This window comes from Scylla paramamosain, chromosome 23 (genome assembly GCF_035594125.1).
Source record: "Scylla paramamosain isolate STU-SP2022 chromosome 23, ASM3559412v1, whole genome shotgun sequence".
Taxonomy (NCBI): Eukaryota; Metazoa; Arthropoda; class Malacostraca; order Decapoda; family Portunidae; genus Scylla; species Scylla paramamosain.
The window spans coordinates 14,306,341-14,323,017 of NC_087173.1; the positions used below are offsets into that span (position 1 = coordinate 14,306,341).

General features: G+C 39.8%; 1 protein-coding gene across 3 annotated transcripts in view; it reads left to right on the top strand.

The window, feature by feature from the left end:
• The first annotated feature begins 1,488 nt into the window (after positions 1-1,488).
• Positions 1,489-16,677, top strand: part of LOC135112263 (uncharacterized) — a 34,266-nt gene continuing 19,077 nt past the window's right edge. For 2 of the 3 annotated variants that reach the window (XM_064026540.1, XM_064026542.1), the window contains exons 1-2: positions 1,489-2,461; positions 11,343-11,733. The gene's annotated coding sequence lies outside the window, so the exon portion shown is untranslated. Of the gene's footprint in view, positions 2,462-10,031; positions 11,142-11,342; positions 11,734-16,677 lie in introns of those variants that run through there. The other variant, XM_064026543.1, reaches the window with a different exon arrangement.

Sequence of the window (16,677 nt, forward strand, 5' to 3'; positions counted from 1 at the left end):
CAGTGAGGATTTTTCTCACTGTGGTTGCAGGCAGGATGTTTATCAGGTCTTCGAGACAGTTTCGTTGATGTTGTTGCCTATCTCTAGATATAATTCGTCCTTGCTCAGTGACTGCACTTTGGGCTATTTCACCATGTGCGTCCTGAGCAATGATCTTCTCTGTGAGGGACCTGGTGAGCTTGAGGGAGTTGAGGTTCTCCACAGTCGCCAACTTCTCAGGGGAGGTGATTCCCATCCCGCCCAGTCTTGGTGGAAGTTCGAGCAGCGCCCTTTCCCCATCTCCGATGGTGTGGTATCTCAGTAACGCTGGGAGGAAGGTGTTCCTTATCGAGACCTCCAGTGGTGCAAGGAGAGGGCTGATGCCTGGGATGGTGCGCATGGCGAATCTCCATCGATGCTGCAAGCCGTGGGTGTAGGCAGAGTAGGTTGCATGAGGCTCAGTCCTGGCCATGTCAGACAGGACTTCCACCTCATGTATCCACTCCTTCACCTTTTCTCCTATGTACTCCTTCTTGAACTCCTCTGTTCCGATGACAGCACCCAGATGCCGTTGTCCATCCTTTGTTATTATAACTCCACTGCCACTGAAGCTATCCACTGCACTGTCATAGTGTTCAGGCTTTACAATAAGGACGGACTTAGCGGCATTGGGTGTGTACCCTATGATGGGACCATTGTCGTTCACTAAGCCCCACCATTTTTTCAAGTCTGTTATTTTGCCGGCCCCTGACAGGTCATCCGCGTACGCCACTTGCTTCACACTCGTTTTCCCATATGAGATAACTTGTTGCAGCACTGAAAGTCCGAGGGCGTACATCGCCATGGCCACTGGGTCACCTTGTGTTGTCCCTTCCATGGACTTTAACACCTTAACACTATTACCACTATTACTACATATGTACAAATCCGAGGGGTCACTATATGTGTTTTCTACATATTGTGCCAGAGAGGGACATTTTACTCGAATGTTGTGAAGCATTGTTTTTCTGTTAATAGTGTTGAAAGCGTTTTTGGCGTCCACTAATAACACCGCTTCACAATTGTCTTCACTGAACATTTCCCTCATAGCGTGGATGGCGGCTTCCCCTCCTGCCTGCTGACCTGCACATACTTGCAGGTTCCCCGCTGCCCTCCTTACGTCGTCCTTGACCACCGTCATGACGCATTTACCCACGATGCGTCTTATCACCTCGCCGATTTCTCTCTCAGCATTCGTCTCCCCACTTATCTCTTCTCTTCCTCCTCTCATCCTTCTCTCTCTCATCATTCTGACCTTCATTTATTTTTTGTCTATGCATGTTTTCTCATTTTTGCGTGCACTAACTCATTCTCTCATCTCTTTCAGTATTCTTCTCTCCATTTATTTCTGTTCTTGCATGCTCTCATTCTCTCTCTCTCTCTCTCTCTCTCTCTCTCTCTCTCTCTCTCTCTCTCTCTCTCTCTCTCTCTCTCTCTCTCTCTCTCTCTCTCTCTCTCTCTCTCTCTCTCTCTCTCTCTCTCTCTCTCTCTCTAGCACTCTATTCCCTTCTTCCATTCATTAGAGGTCATCCCCTTACACCCACAGCATGTATTGCACTCATACACATCTCCTCCTCCCTTTCTCTCCCAGTTCTACATGTTTCTCTCATGCCTCATCTCATCTCCTCATCTCCTCATCCTCCTGTGTCACTCTCTCCTTAGTATGGCTGGGCAAGGTCACCTACTATTGAGACAGTAGCTCTTCTTTGGTCATTGCCAGGCTCTCTTTTGGATCTTCATGGCAGTTTCCACAACAGCAAACACTGCAAGCTTGACCACACTGATCTTGTCTCCAGTGAAGCTAAGAGTGGGAATGTTTTTACCAAGTATGTGTTGTGTTGTGGAGTTTTTAGTTTAGTTTTAATCACTGTCCTTCCTTAATCTGTTACTGGAATCATGAAAACACCCTTGCAAACCATAACAACATGTGCTAAAACCTGTTAAAGTATCATTAACCCTTTTAAACCATTACTTGAATCACAGAAACATCCTTGCAAACCCTGACAACATCCACTGAAACTTGTTAAACTGTCACTAGCATTATTAAACCATTACTTGATCATAAAAACACCCTTGAAAACCCTGGTAACATCCATTAAAGTCTGTTAAACTATTACTAACCTTATTAAACCATTACTTGAATCATGAAAATGCCCTTGAAAACCCTAATAACATCCACTAAAGCCTTTTAAATTACCACTCCAATCACGGGAGCTCCAAACACTATTAGAGCCTGTTAATAAAGAAAAGGCACTGGGATATTGGGGAATGCACATTTCAAGCTGTAGCCTTACCTCACATCCTTAACTCTCATAACAGGGCCTTTGTTGGAGGCGAATGAATGTCACTGTCTGCATTACCAGAAGAGGCGCGTCTGAAGTGACCAAGATAGGAAGGTACGTGGACTCCCAGGAGAGGCTGTACCAGTTCCTCACATATGCTGGTGTGTACATATAGTGTGCCTGCACGTGTATGCATGTGAATCTAGTCTTACCTTATGTTACCTAAACCAGTGTAACCTGACTTTATCCTGACTACTGGAAATAACTGTATAGGAATTAAGCTTGTAATGCCCTGTGTTTTAGCAGTAGATTGTTGTGTTTTGCTTAGTTTTTACAGGGTGTCCTGCAAGTTTAGGTACACACTTTAGGTATGATAGTTCAAGTAATTCTAAGTTGAAAATACTCTATACACATATGCTGTTTTGTTTTATTTTGTGAGAAATTAATGTGTAGCTAAGTTGTGAGTTGCGGGAGCTGCTTGCCTGGGTGTGCCTCCGCCTCCTTCCTCCCCTCCTTGGCTCGCTACGTACTCGCGTGATGCTGCGTAGCATTAAGTGATAAATTTTTGTGTACATTGTATGCAGTCAAATCCTTACAGGAAATAGCAAATAACAGATTAAATTTTTGTATGTGCCAGTGAAGAAAATGTGCAGGTAACACAGCAATACAGCGGTTATTCAGTGCTACTTTTTAAAACACACATGGCAGTTCACTGCAAATGTCATCCCCTTTGACAGTTATCATCTTGACATTTAAATGGCAAGCCTTGTCAATCAAGTGATAGCCAAAGTGCATCTTTTTGCTCCTGTCATTCCTTATCTGCTCTGCAGCTTCCTTAATGCTGTGAATCAACTCCTCTCTGTAACGTGATTTGTTCTTGTATACCAAGGATTTCATGAGTCCCCAAAGGAAAGAAATCCGTTGGTGTTAGGTGAAGGGATCTTGCTGGCTATTCCTGTGGATCTCCACAGTTTCCTTCATCAGGAAACTGATCCCAGGGAAGCCGCTCCCACAACACACAACTTACAGGTTAATTTCTCACAAAATAAAGCAAACAACATGTGTGTGTATAGAGTATTTTTGACTTAGGATTAGTTGAACTATCATATCCTAAGGTATGTACCTTAATTCATGGTACACCCTGTATTGTTAGTACACACACACACACACACACACACACACACACACACACACACACACACACTGTGCTGCCCAGCTAATTGGACACATCCACAGCAGCTCTAAGGAGTTACCTAAGTTTTGGTTGTACAGGGTGCCCGAGCTTGAGTCCTGTCTCTATAAGAGGGAATTGTGTGATGTGTGAGTGCAGGGGAAGTGAAGTGTAAATTGGGAAGTGAGCAAAAAGGTGAATGGGAGAGTAGTGTATGGGTAAACATTGTCTTGTCAGTGATACCAAGAAGGAAGATGGTGGCGGACACAGCAAATATTTTTGAGGGTTTCAAGGAAGAAGACCTCAGTGTAGCTTATACAAATAAACAAATATGGAAAATTGAAGAAAATGTGAAAATATGATAAATTCATAACTTAGCAATAATAAAGACATGGAAGGAAGAGAGAGAGAGGTGGGTGGTGGCAATGTAAAAAGATATCCAGTGATATAATAGAGATGAAGAAGAGGAAGATGGAAAGAGAAAAAGAAAACAAAGAACTGAGAGAAGAGGTGACAATAATAGTGAACTTAAACAAGAAGTACTATAAAGAAATCAAGAAACTCAAGGAAGAGAACGAGGAGTTAAAGAAAGCTTTACAAGAGAGAGAGAGAGAGAGAGAGAGAGAGAGAGATTAAGGTTGGGAAAGTGAAAGAGTCAGTGACAGCAGAAGTCAAAAGTTGGAAAGAAGAGAGAGAACAACAACAAAAGGTGAATATAGATAAGATCATAAGGCAACAGCAACAGGAACACAATAAGGACATGGAAAAGCAATTGATTAAAATAATAAAGGAAAAAAAGTAATCTTGTGAGAGACATCGTGCAGAGAAAGATGTTTGTGGTGGTATTTGGGGTCAAGGAGAAGAACTTACTAATGAAAATAGCTAGAGAGAAAGAAGAGGCAAAAAAGACTAAGGAAATTATAGCAGAAGTGGCAGAGGAATGAGAGGAGATAGTTGAACAAATTGAAGAGGTTTACAGGATTGAAAAATACAATGAAAATGGAACAAGACCAATGAAAATAAGATTCATGGCACAAACAGCAGTGAAATATGTCTTGCAAAGAACAAGAAAATTGGCAAAAGTAGAAGGAATGAATAAATATGAATAAAGGAGAGAGAAGTAAACTGAAAGAGTAAAGTAGAGGAAAGTAGTAGAGTAGAGGCCCAGTCAAAAAATGAGGAGAGAACACAAGAACAAGCAAGGAGATTTGCTTGGAAAGTTGTGGACATGAAAGTGAGGAAATGGTGCCACAAAGATACCACACCAAGCAGAAGTTTAAAGATTATGTATACTAATGTAGATGGTTTGGTGTTCAGCCAAATGGAACTTAAAGGCTACCTAAAGAACAATAAACCAGATGTGGTTTATTTAATGGAAATTACACTAAGAGGAAATAAAGTTGGAATTTGCAAAGGAAGGTTGTAGTGCATGGAGGAGAGACAGAAAAGGAAAGGGAGGAAGAGGAACAATGATATTGGTAAAAGAGGATATTGTTGTTGAGGAAGTGGAATATGTCGATGGAATGGCAGAAACTTTGAGTGTTGTGATTAAGATCAAATGAAATGAAAAAAAGGAAAGTTACTGTGATGTACGTACCACCAAAAACTAATGCATGGGAGACTGATGGATATAAAACTATACAACTAAAAACAAGAAATAGCACAGGAAATGATAAGGAAAAGTAACAAAGTGCTTTTAGTAGGCAGCTTCAACACTAAAGGAATGAACTGGCAGAAGATGGAAGTGAAAGAAAATGTTGGGTCATGGAGTGAACTTATTTTTCATATATATTTACTTATTTATTTTTTTTATGTAGGAGGGACACTGGCAAAGGGAAACAAAAATCCAATAAAAAAAAAGCTCACTGTGATACCAGACCTGGATTGGGTCAGAAGTAGTAGTCAAGAATTGAAGGATATGTGTTTTGAAACCTCCCTCTTGAAAGAGTTCAAATCATAGGAAGGTGGAAATACAGTAGCAGGCAGGGAGTTCCAGAGTTTACCAGAGAAAGGGATGAGTGACTGACTGAGAATACTGGTTAACTCTTGCATTAGAGAGGTGGACAGAACAGGGGTGAGAGAAACAAGTCTTGTGCAGTGAGGCCATGGGAGGAGGGGAGACGTGCAGTTAGCAAGATCAGAAGAGCAGTTAGCATGAAAATAGTGGTAGAAGACAGCTAGAGATGCAACATTGCAGCAATGAGAAAGAGGCTGAAGACAGAAGAGAGTTGATGAGATGAAAAGCTTTTGATTCCATCCTGTCTAGAAGACTGGTATGAGTGGAATCCCCCAGACATGTGAATCATACTCCATACATAGACAGATAAGGCTCCTGTACAGAGTTAGTAGCTGGAAGGGTGAGAAAAAATAACGGAGATGTCTCAGAACACCTAACTTCATAGAAGATGTTTTAGCTAGAGATGAGATGTGAAGTTTCCAGTTCAGAATATAAGTAAAGATGTTCAGTGTAGAAGAGGGGGACAGTTGAGTGTCATTGAAGAAGAGGGGATAGTTGTCTGGAAGGTTGTGTTGAGTTGATAGATGGAGGAATTGAGTTTTTGAGGCATTGAACAATACCAAGTTTGCTTTACTCCGATCAGAAATTTTTGAGAGATCAGAAGTCAGGCGTTGTGTGGCTTCCCTGCATGAACTGTTTTCTTCCTGAAGGGTTGGACGTCTACGAAAAGACGTGAAAAAGTGCATGGTGATATCACCACCATACCATGCTTACCATGATGGTGAATACAATGAGACAGTGGGTGAACGAACTTACAAGATACAAAGAAGAAGAACCATCACAGTTGGACTTAGTGTTTACAAAAAATCCCAGAAAGTAGACCAAGTATACATTGTCTGAGTCCACTGGGAAGAAGTGATCATGTGACAATAGAAATAATGCCACAGGAGGAAAAAGTGTTGCACAGGAATGAACAATTTTGAAATGGGAGACAGAACTATTCTAAGGCAAACTTTGCAGAACTCAATAAATTTTATGGAGAAATTAACTGGGAAGAACTATTTAAAGGTAAAGTAGTGCAAGAAAAATGAGATATTTTTGAGTAAGTATAGAGAGGGGGTGCAACAGTTTGTGCCAAGTTATAAAGTGTAAATTTGGAAGCATGAATGGTATAATGGCAGGTGAGTAGAAGCAAAAAGGAAAAAGGACAGGGCTTGGAGGAAATGATGAGACAACTGAACACAAATACTAGGGAAGAATACAGAAAGGCAAGGAATGAATATGGTATAATAAGAAAAGAAGAAGAAAGAAATTTTGAAAGTGAGATAATAAGAAAATGCAAGGAAGAGCCCAGAACTCTTCTACCGATACATAAACAGGAAAATGAAACATAGGATGACATAAACAAGTTAAGAAGAGAAGGAAGAATTTATGAAACTACTGAGGAGATGAGTGAACTAATGAATGAGAGTTTTCAGTCCACATTTACAAAGGAAACTGATTTTGTGGCACTGAAAGTGGTATCACAGAATGAGGGAATACAGGAAATACAAGTAAAGAGACAACAAATCAAGAAACTGCTGAAGAGCTGGATGTTAGAAAAGTTGTGGGACCAGATCAAGTAAATGGATGGATATTAAAAGAATGCAGAGAACAAATGGAAAAACCCATATGGGATATAATTAACAGCTTGTTGCGAGAAGGAAAAGTACCAAGGGAATGGAAAAGAGCTAACAAAGTCCCAATATACAAACAGGGAAGTTAAATGGAACCATTGAATTACAGACTAGTGTCACTAACAAGTATTGTAAGCAAGCTTTGTGAAATAGTGATTAAAGACAGATGGGTGCAGTATTTAGAAGATGAAAAGATAATTACAGAAAAGCAATTTGGATTCAGGAAAGGGATATCCTGTGTCACAAATCTACTGAGCTTCTGTACAAGAGTAATAGATGGAGTGCAAGAGAGGGATGGATGGGTTTGTGCAGTACACCTGGATCTCTAAAAAAGCATTTGATAAAGTTCCACACAAAAGTCTTATGTGGAAGTCAGAGAATGAAGGAGGGCTAAAGGGAGCAATGTTGAGATAGACAGAAGATTATTGACAAGGGAGGGAATTGAGAACAGTAATCAGAGACACTAATTCAAGTTGGTGCAAAGTGACAAGTGGGGTACCACAAGGATCTGTGTTGGCACCTATTATGTTTCAAATATATGTAAATGATATGACAGAGGATCTAAATAGTTATATAAACCTTTTTGCTGATGATGCAAAAATAATGAAAATAGTAAAGGATGAAAATGACTGCAAGGAGTTACAAAAGGATATTGACAAGATACATACATAGAGCCAAAGATGGAAACTAGAATTCAGTGCCAGAAAATGCCATGTGTTGGAAATAGGAAAAAGTAAAAAGATATCTTCATTGAATTACAAAATGGGAAGAGAAATAATAACAAAAAATTCATGAAGAAAAAGAAGGCACATAAACATAATATTTGGCTCTACATACAGCCTTTTAACAGACATTAGGGTGGCATTTAACTATTTAGATAGAGAAATAATGAAGAAAATTATAACAAGAATGATATAACCTAAATTGGAGCACGCAGCGTTAGTTTGGGCTCCAAATAGGAAAAAAAGATATACAGAAACTGGAAAGAATACAGAGGATAGCAACAAAGATGGTACCAGAACTGAAAGACTTAAGCTATGAAGAAAGACTTGAAGAGATGGGATTACCAACGCTACAAGAGAGAAGAGTAAGAGGAGACCTGATAACAATGTACAAATTAGTAAACAATATAGAAAGAATAGACCGAATTGACTTGCTATCACAGATGGAGGAGGGAGAGAGATGGGCGAGGGGACATGGGAAGAAAATAAAGAAGAGTGGATGTTTGAGCGGCACCAAGAAATGCAGCTTCCTGTATCAAACTGTTGAAATCTGGAATGATTTGAAGGAAGAGGTGGTTGTGGCAAACAGTGTACACATGTTTAAAGAGAAACTGGATAAATATGGTTATGGAGACAGGACAAAATAAACTTTGGCTCGTGCCCTGTACAATGCACACGCACACACACACACACACACACACACACACACACACACACACACACACACACACACACACACACACACACACACACACAGATACCAACATCACCCTATTCACGTCATACATTATACAACTTCATAAACAGTGTTTCTCATCTGTTTGAGAATAAAATAAAGAGTGGATGTTTGAGCTACATCAAGAAATAGTTTCCCGTATCGAACTCTTGAAATCTGGAATGATTCGAAGAAAGAAGTGGTTTTGGCAAACGGTGTACACATGTTTAAAGAGAAACTGAATAAGCATGGTTATGGAGACAGGACAAAATGAACTTTGGCTCATGCCCTGTACAATACAACTAGGTAAATACACACACACACACACACACACACACACACACACACACACACACACACACACACACACACACACACACACACACACACACACACACACACACACACACACACACACACACACACACACACATCAATGTCACCCAGTTCATATTGCCATGCATTATATAACATCATAAACAATGTCAAACAATGTTTCACATCCATTTCTGATGTTTTTTCACATTTTCCTCACGTGCTGGTGAGTCTTGTGATGCCCACTCATCACAAAACTTCTTAACCACTCCATTGCCTTCTTGTTTACTGTATAAAACTTTGTGTTCTTGTTATTTATTACATTAATATGCTCTTTTACCATGTTAATGAGGATTTCCTTATCAAAAAATGATAAAGGAGTAGCCCAACAAACCGTCACTTCTTTGCTGGTTGCCATGGTGACTGCAGCAGATGTAAACAAATTCGTGTTTCTCATACATTTTTTTCTGTCAGTGATGTGCTGAGTTGGGCAGGAATATGAGATGTAAGCATTGGTGACCACTCATGCTTGCCCACCCCACTGATTGACAACCTTGGTGAACTTTGGATTTTTGAAAATAAGGACTTCCCCACTATCTTGATTGTCTGGTGCAGTTTGGCCAGGTGATCACCAGCATTGGCAGAAGGTTTAAAAGTATGGCAATTAAGCATATGATACAGCAACATCAGAAAATGTCTGTTTCATATAATTCCCCACTGGAGCTTCTCTATTCCACTTGATTGCCATTGCTTTATGTGAAATTGACTAGGTTTAAATGTGATAAATGTACCTCAAACATTTCAGATTTAGACAAACTCGATATATGCATCATTAATGCACTCCCCTTGAAAAATCTTTGGTGCCTGAAAAATATTGCATTATAATTTGAGAGATGAAGGGCTACATGTAGTACAATCAGCAAACAAGTTATTTTGCATATCTACGGACATAAGTTTTTTTTATTTACTCATGAGGACTATGGTCACAGGTTTCCCTCTCTGTTTAGCAGTCTTAACTCTTTATGATGTGTCACTGGGCTTGTGTAAATATATATATATATATATATATATATATATATATATATATATATATATATATATATATATATATATATATATATATATATATACACCAATCGGAGTACAAAAAACTTTTGAGCTTATGACAACACTAAATCAGTGCCTAATATTAGCCAGCATGAATGAAATATTTTCATATTGTTTATGCAGTTTCTTCAAATGCTGGATGCAGACACTTATTCGTATTTCATTATACCATAATTAATGGCTTATAAGACACATGCACTCAATAAGACGCACCTCAGTTTGGGCAGGCATAAAAAAAAAAAAAAAAAGGTAAGTAAACAGGTTTAAGCTCTGAATATGAAGTGGAGGGTTTCACCTGACATTTGAAGCCCTCTTATATGTATTCAGATCCTTATTAGATCTCAATATTTTACATTTAAAAAACCTTAATATTTGCTAGGACCTACCAACACTAGTACTTAGACTAATCCTGCTGTGAGATGTAAACAAATGTGGCATAGACAGTGACATTGTCAGAGGCCAGATTGTAATAAAGTTTGTACATCACATTTTTTTATCATCATCCTACACATGATCCTAGTTGTATATTTTAGTACATTTTCAAAGCATAAGGATGTGTGAAAACAGATTCACCTTATTCTCTACAATGTATTTTTATTTGAAATATTCAGTACAAACCATCACCATGAGTCGCCCTACTTCATGACACTCTCTTCACTTATAAAATCTTTTATTTTGTTAGGTAGTAAGCTATTTTTTAAGAATGCAATAGTTTCTCATTAGCTTCAAGTTTTGTTGAACATGTATGCAAGGTAAGAATCTTAAAAGATAGGTACAATTCCAGTTGTATGGAGGTGTGTCTTACCTCAAGGAATAATGGCATCATACTAAGAAACGCAGTGAATCCTGCAGTTGTCACCAGGTTTGGTTTGCAACCAACTGCAAGTTTGTTTTGGTACATGAAATGTAAGAGTCATCACCTAATTTCTTCCTGACTGGTGTTATTTTATGTGAATTACTAGTAAGTATGACCTGTTATGCATTGTTATCTTGTAAAAAAGAGTTGTTTTTGTGGTATAGAATTGATCATCACTTTGTTTATGTATGTGAAGATGTTTGGGATTTAATCTAAGGGCCACTGTTGCCACAGACTTACCACTGGCCACTGTCCCAAAGCTGAACCTTGGTCTTATAAGATGCAGGCTCATTTTCTGAGACGTTTTTGGGGGAGAAAAAAGGTGCGTTTTATGTCATCAAAAACAATATTTTGTTCATTCGTAGATATCATTTGCAAGACTTCCAAAATAATGTTAATGATTGCATACATATTTTAAACATTTGCAACATGCATTCTGGAGCCAGTTCCCACCCAGTCCTTCTCACCACCTCTCCCACCACACTGCTCTTCTCCACTCAGTGTTATTACTCCACATCCACAGGCCATCACTAGCAGACCTCTTGGGTGGTTTCCAAGACCCCAGCTTGGCCTTCAAGACACTTAATCATACCAGGGTCTTCCTTCAGCAGCTCACCAGAATATAACTGGATAACTTGCCTGCTGCCAGTACCTCCAGGCCTCTAGAGGTTGTGGCACCACAGCCTGCACAGCCCCTCAAATCCCCAACAAGAACAAGAACACAACAGGGTAGTGGGAGTGATGGCTTCAAGACACACTGCCACTGTACAAGGCAGCTGTTACTCTTGTACATCATGTGCTGCTTACTAGACTGTGCCTAAAAATCTGAGAGGAAAAAGTAAAAGCTCACAGGACTGGTTGACAAGACAGCTAAATGACCCTTATGTGAAGTTGACCAAGCAACATCAGTGCAGGTGAGCCTCAGCCCTCTCTTTTACCCCTTCCTTTCCCACATTAGCCATCTTCCCACTCCCTCCCCAGGAAGGCCCCTATGATCATTAGCCAATGCAAGACACTGCAATAGAGTGACAGTGTATACCTGTTTTTTGGGGCCACTTCTTGGTAAATATGTTGATCATGATAATTTTTCAGACTGAGATAAATTTTTTTACTGCTCAAAATATTATGTTTTTTCAAAAGGAGATAGTGACATTGAATAATCTTAGATATAGCAGCTCCTCATGAAGCAGCTAAATTATGTGGATATTGGTGATGAATACATACTGTACAATATGGGTGTGAGGGTTGTTTTAGGGTCACTCACGGTTACATTAGTGACGTGATCCATCGTACACTGCGTCACAAATTGTAAGTCCATGCTGACAGGGTTTACTTGGAGAGATATAGTGTGATGCATGTGTTTGTATGTTTGTTTCCAGTATGTAATGATTCATGCTCTCTTGCATCTCTTTTGTTCAGCAAATGAGAACTGTACTTTTAATGACATTAGAATGTCGTTAAATGTCACTTACTTCCAGGCAATGCATCATTTATTTTCAGCCAGTCACCATGTGTATATGTTGCAGCCACAGCAGTCAGCTAGTTACCCACAAGGGTACTCAATGTCACAATGGCAACTGAGTGCAGTGCACACAAATTTAAATACTTGGATTTTATCATGCAGTTCCATAAGCAAGGCATACAATTCTTAAGATTGCACAGTGTTTTGCCAAAATTAGTTGAGTGCTGAACAATCGATGGCACCAGTACCCTTTGAGGATGAGGAAGAGGAGGTCTGCAAACCACACCTTGGACTCTTTATTTTTTCTATTAAGGTTTAGGTCTGGTTATGTTAGGTTAATGTCCTTAACCCATAAACTGCAACATTTATCATATGATGAACAGCATGTAACTGTGACTTACATCATATGATATGAAGGCTCTTTTTAATCTTGGCAGCCTGTATTTTGCACCCATATGTCTTGAAATGATGTTTGGCAACTCAGAGTGAGCGAGCCCACACTCTCTCTCTCTCTCTCTCTCTCTCTCTCTCTCTCTCTCTCTCTCTCTCTCTCTCTCTCTCTCTCTCTCTCTCTCTCTCTCTCTCTCTCTCTCTCTCTCTCTCTCTCTCTCTCTCTCTCTCTCTCTCTCTCTCTCTCTCTCTCTTTCTTCCATGTGTGTGTGTGTGTGTGTGTGTGTGTGTGTGTGTGTGTGTGTGTGTGTGTGTGTGTGTGTGTGTGTGTGTGTGTGTATTTACCTAGTTGTGTTTACCTAGTTGTGGTGTACGGGAGGGGAGTAATCTCATAGTACCCCGTCCCTGTATCTATCAGTTTGGTTTTAAAAGCACTGACAGTTTCGGCATTGACAACGTCTTCACTGAGTTCATTCCATTTGTTCTCATTTCAGTGAGGAAAACTATACTTCTTAATGTCTCTTCTACAGTTAACTTTCTTCAACTTCTTGCTGTGACCACTTGTACTCTGTGTGTCTAAATTTATAAAAACCTTCTTTCTTCACATTTTCCATACCATTTATCATTCTATAGATGTTTATTAAATCTCCTCTCTCTCTCCTATTTTCAAGGGTAGGAATTTCCAACATTCTTAATCTCTCTTCATAGGTCAATTTACTCAACTCTGAAACCATCTTAGTGACTGCTCTTTTTGCTTTTTCTAATTTTATTATATTCCTCTTTGTATGATGAGACCACACCACTGCTGCATATTCCAATCTTAGTCTTATCATGGAAATCAACAACTTTTTATCATTTCTTCTTCCAAATATGAGTGCCATTCTTATTCTTTTTAACAATTTCACTGTCTCCAGTAATTTTATCAATGTGTCAAATTTTCAGTAACTGTTACTCCCAAATCTACTTCCTCTTTTGACTTCTTTATCTTCACACCATCCATATCATAATAATATTGTATTCTTTTCTTACTCTTACCAAACTCCATTACTTTGCATTTACTCAAATGGAATTCCATTTGCCAAGATTTACTTCATCTATTTATCTTATTTAAATCATCTTGCAGTACCATACAGTCATTTACATTATCTATCCTTCTCATCAGTTTAGCATCATCTGCAAATAAGTTCATATAACTATCTGTTTCTTCATTTATGTCGTTCACATATATTACAAACTTTATCGGTCCTAAAACTGACCCCTGTGGGACACCACTAGTTACTTTTAGCCAAGATGAATTCTGGTCTTGTATTACAGTTCTCATCTCTCTATCATCCAGATAATCCTCCATTCACTCCAGCTGTCTTCCTCCAAATTTTCCATAATTTTTTAATCTTCCTTAGCAATCTTTGGGATGTACTTTGCTTTCTTCAAGTCTAAGTAGACACCATCCACCCATCCGTCTCTCTCCTGCACAATATTAACTATCCTTGAATGAAAGGACAGTAAGTTTATGGAGCATGATCTTCCCCTTTTAAATCCAAATTGACAATTTACTAAAACTTCATCTTTTTCCAAGTGTTCCATCCATCTTTCCTTTATTGTTCTTTCACATAATTTTCCTTCAGGAAGAGGCAGTAGACACCTGCTAAAACAATAATTACTCCCAGTGAGGTCTAAAGCACTGGATCAGGGGGTACTGTGAACTTATCATTAAACCTAGCTGTGACCTCACTGAACTTTTCCTTTTGTGTCTCACAACACAAGGGGGCAGTCACAGCCTGCCCTATAAAGACAACTCTCTTCCTCCACACAAAACTACAAGCACCTAATAACACACACAACCTTCACTCAAAATTTCAAAATTCATGGCAACTCCTACACCAGCTTTGGAGTCCTCATCTGGGGAGGGGACCACAAATGTCCCCTGGTTGGACTGCTCTGCTGATGATGACCCTAAGTATCTTGACACCCCCTCAATTTTTTCTTCATTTACTTCTGCAACATTTGTGATCTAAGATCTAATTTTCAATCTGTAGAACACCACCTCTCCTCTTCTAAACCTCATCTTCTTTTCCTCACTGAAACTCAGGTGTCTGAGGCAACTGACAGTAGCCCCTTTTCTGTTCCCTCCTACTTTCTCTATCCTCATTTTCAATCCAAAGCTGGATGTTGGATTTATGTGCACAACAATTTAACCTGCTCTCATGTCCATGCTCTTGAATCTTCCGAGTTTTCCACTATCTGGCTACGACTACAGAGTCACTCTCAAACTAAATTTATCTGTGCTGTATATCTCTCACCTAACTCCTCTGACTTTAAGAAATTCTTTGACTACTTAACTTCCAAAGTGGAGCACATTCTGACACTCTTCCCTTTTTGCAGAGATCTCCATTCTTGGAGACTTCAGTGTTCACCACCAGCTTTGGCTTTCCTCTCCCTTCACTGACCATCCTGGTGAACTAGCCTTCAACTTTGCTATCCTCCACGACCTAGAGCAATTGGTGCAACACCCTACTTGTATTTCTGACCATCTTGGAGATATGCCCAACATTCTTGACTTCTTCCTGACCTCTAATCCTTCTGTTTATGCTGTCACCCTCTCTAATCCATTGAGCTCCTCCGATCACAGTCTCATATCTGTATCTTGTCCTATCACTCCAATCCCTCCTCAGGATCCCCCTAAGCAAAGGTGCCTCTGACGTTTTGCCTCTGCTAGTTGGGGGGACCTGAGGAGGTATTTTGCTGATTTTCCTTGGAATAGCTACTGCTTCTGTGTCAGAGACCCGTCTTTGTGTGCTGAGCGCATAACAGAGGTGATAGTGTCTGGCATGGAGGCATATATTCATTCCTCTCTCTTTTTCTTGGACTAAACCTTCCAAACCTTGGTTGAACACAGCTTGTTCTCGTGCTATACATGATAGGGAGGTGGCCCACAAAAGGTACTTTTGCCTTCCATCACCAGAATCTCATGCACTTTATATTTCTGTCCGGAACCATGCCAAGTCTGTTCTCCAACTAGTCAAAAACTCCTTCATTAATAGAAAGTGTCAAAATCTTTCAAGATCTAACTACCCTCATGACTCTCTGACATCTAGCCAAAAATATCTCCTGGCATCTAGCCAAAAATATCTTCAATAACTTTGCTTCTTCTTCTTCTTTCCCTCCTTTATTTCAACCAGATAGCACCACTACCATCACATCTATTTCTAAAGCTGAACTCTTTGCTAAAACCTTTGCTAGAAACTCTACCTTGAACGATTCTGGGCTTGTTCCTCCCTCTCCTCCACCCTCTAACTACTTCATGCTACCTATTAAAATTCTTCACAATGATGTTTTCCATGCCCTTGCTGGCCTAAACCCTCGGAAGGCTTATGGACCTGATGGGGTCCCTCCTATTGTTCTCCGAAACTGTGCCTCCGTGCTTGCACCTTTCCTAGTCAAACTCTTTCAGCACTGTCTGTCAACATCTACCTTTCCTTCTTGCTGAAAGTTTGCCTACATTCAACCTGTTCCTAAAAAGGGCGACCGTTCTAATCCCTCAAACTACTGTCCTATTGCTTTAATTTTCTGCCTATCTAAAGTTTTTTAATCTATCCTCAACAGGAAGATACTTAAACATCTGTCACTTCACAAACTTCTATCTGATTCCCAGTATGGGTTCCGTCAAAGCTGCTCTACTGGTGATCTTCTGGCTTTCCTTACTGAGTCTTGGTCATCCTCTTTTAGAGATTTTGGTGAAACTTTTGTTGTTGCCTTGGACATATCAAAAGCTCCTGATAGAGTCTGGCACGAAGTCTTGATTTCCAAATTACCCCCCTATGGCTTCTATTTTTCTCTCAAGTTTCCTTTCTGACCGTTCTATTGCTGCTGTGGTAGACGGTCACTGTTCTCCTAAATCTATTAACAGTGGTGTTCCTCAGGGTTCTGTCCTGTCACCCACTCTCTTCGTATTATTCATGAATGACCTTGTAAACCAAATTTGGTATTTGGTACCAAGCAAACTTGG